This window comes from Centruroides sculpturatus, unplaced genomic scaffold (genome assembly GCF_000671375.1).
Source record: "Centruroides sculpturatus isolate CEXI.00-Female unplaced genomic scaffold, Cexi_2.0 scaffold126, whole genome shotgun sequence".
Taxonomy (NCBI): Eukaryota; Metazoa; Arthropoda; class Arachnida; order Scorpiones; family Buthidae; genus Centruroides; species Centruroides sculpturatus.
In genome coordinates, this window is record NW_019384298.1 from 32,215 (window position 1) to 35,260 (window position 3,046).

General features: G+C 25.1%; 1 long non-coding RNA gene across 1 annotated transcript; it reads left to right on the top strand.

Moving 5' to 3' along the window:
* The first annotated feature begins 901 nt into the window (after positions 1-901).
* On the top strand, positions 902-3,046 carry LOC111629466. Its single transcript, XR_002757339.1, has 4 exons — positions 902-984; positions 2,232-2,446; positions 2,529-2,582; positions 2,943-3,046. It is a non-coding gene; the product is annotated as an uncharacterized LOC111629466 (long non-coding RNA).

Here is a 3,046-nt window from a genome sequence, read left to right on the forward strand (position 1 = left end):
ATAAATTTCTAATAATTAAATAAGTGTAAGTAAAGCATTTTTTGGTTGTATATCTTATTAGATTAATTTAAAAAAGTCAGTTTTTACGCAAACTTATTCCCGCTGCCACTTCAAACGAGATTCTATATGCCGCTGTTTTTAATATTGATAAATTAATATAAACTACATTATCATCAAACATAGAAAAAAATGATACTTAGGAAAATAATCAATTATCATTTACGTTTCAAACAAATTACAGTTTCGAATTAAAGAGCATTGGAGGAGACAAAGTAAGCATTATCAGAGTAATTAAATGCATTAGTAGAATAGAAATAAATAAATTCTACTTGTTTTCACTCTGAAAGTACGACCAAGGAGAAATCAATATTAAAATTCTTACGTGTATATTTTTAAATAAAAAATAGCTGTACGCTTTATTATTAATTCTATTTTTTCAAATTAATTTTATTTATTTATTTATTATTTTATAAATCACAAATTAATTCTGTATATTTTATATTAACAGCATGACCAAATATAATATATTCATATATTGAGCATTAAAGTATTTATACATAATCTACAACAATTAGATTTAAATAATAATTAAGACAATGCATCAGTTGTTCGTAGGTGTAGAAATTAGAAAAATATTTTTAAGAAATATGTAAAAATACATAATAATTTACACTTAATTTATTTATAAAGAGCATTATTTATTCACAGTTGTTATAACTCCTTTAACATTTTCAGAAAATATGAAAGAAGAGTCCATGTAGAAAGATGTTTTAGCTGACGAGGTTAATTACCAGCGCATTTCCATCAATCTGTACTTGCTTACAATAACATGGGCTACGCAGATGGCGATGAAAGTAGACATCTAACCAAGAAAGCCATCCTCAGCTGGCTGATTTTAATTAAACGTCACTGCAAGATCGTCTTTTCGTCATCCTCTTATAAATCGTAGGTTAACGAGAGGTGGAGATGAATTAATTAAATAAGGTATTCGTGTAATGAATTACTTATTGATAAATTGCGTTTGTGATTTGTTTTGATTCAAAATATTTTAGCTAATACTTTTCGTGATGCTTATTAATACTGATTTTTTTATTTATCAATCGATGCACTTTATTTATATTGAGCTAGTTGTCAATTTTTTCAATCAAAATTCGTGAAAAAAGCAGTAGAAATGACTTGAAATCATCTTTAAAATTTTAGAATTTTAAAGATGATTTCAAGATGAAAAATAATTAACAAAAATGTAAAATAAATAGAAAATAATTGTAAACTTGTATTATGTACAGTACCGTACTGTACATGGCTGGACTTAGACGTGGCGTGGCCTTAAGCTATAACTTGTAACAGGCTCTTCCTCTCTACAAAATAATGATATATGTGAAAAACGTAAGGCCCTAAGCTATAAACTCGTAATGCCAGGCCCTAAGCTGGAGCTTATTTATCTGGCAAATAAGCCCTGATTACGTCTTGAAAAGAGTGTCAAAGAACCACCTCGGATTAACGCATCTCAACTTTAAGTTCGGAAACACACAAGAAAAATATGTCTTAAATTCGAATTATTATTTAATTATGTACGATACTTTATTATAAATTATACTCTCTAATAGCAATTTTGATATATATATATAGTTTAATAAATTATTATTTAATTTCTTACGTTGACTTTAAGTACGTCTAAGTCTATTTTTACAGTTAAAATTAAAGTAAAAACTTTATAGTTTGTTATTAATATTTTATATATTTTAATATGTTCAATTATATAATAAAAAAATAAAATTTTTATAGTTTTTGAAATAGCCTATATATACAATTTATATTTTCAATTAAAATATTTACAATCAATTTTAAAAGAAAACTTATAAAAAATATGGCTCATAAAATTTTAATGCTTTCCAAACCAATAGTTGCAAAAAAAAAAATTCTATAAAACTTCAATAGAAATCATTTTTAAAGTTCAAAGAAAATTCTTTGTAATAAATGAAAAATATATATTAAAATATTTTAATATAATATTATATATTTAATCATGCATTTAATTATACAATATGCGCTGTATTTATTACACAATATAAACATTGTTATACATTGTTGTTTTCTAAATCCATATATTCTAAAAAAAAACAAAACAGAAGTTTCGTGTAGGCTATATATATATATGGATACTATATACATATAAACTGGTTTTTTATGTAATCTATAGCAACTTTTTAATATCTGTAAATTCTTTGAAGCTATATGGAAGTGCCATACAGTGCGATGTTCCTGCGGAATTGATCGTGTTTTTTTCCATAGTACACGGGACAAACTTTCATTTCCTGGTAGGACGTGATGTTTGGACTTCGTGCTTCCAAGTGCCACTTCTTTTCTTATATTCTTAGGCACGTAGACTGACCATCTCGCTGTCTGTCAACGCCTTGGAGAGTTTTATGTTTGTACTGCAAGGAATGTGAAGTATCGTATTTAATATTGTATTCAAATTCAATTTTTTCCACCAAATAACTATCCGTTTTTTTATTAATAAAAACAAGGGCATATATCATAATCCTGTGTTCATCGTCATGTGTTCTGCGGAATATTTTCAGGTAGTGTGGTTATAATTTAATTGTAAAGTAATGTAATTTATGAACTAAATAATGTTTTTATTTTAATAAAACATGTGCAGTTGACTAAAATGACTAAAACTTTGTAGGCCTATTATAACAATGCTTAGCGTAATAAATAAATAATTAAACTTCTGTATTAAATAAATATAATACGTATATTAAGATACTTTATTATACATTTAATATCTTATTAAAATAATTTTTAACATATTTATGATTAATAAAAACAAAATTCTATATTAATAATGATTTTCATATTGCGCTTAATTAAACATAATATACGATAACAACAATTTTATTTTTTATAATATAAAGATCTATAATGAATTGCTTTTCCAGAAGTAGAAACAGAAAAGCTCATCAAATTCTTATAATTCTTATGTACAAAAACACATAAGAGATGCCAAATCAAATTAATAGTACAGAATATTACAAACTAAAAC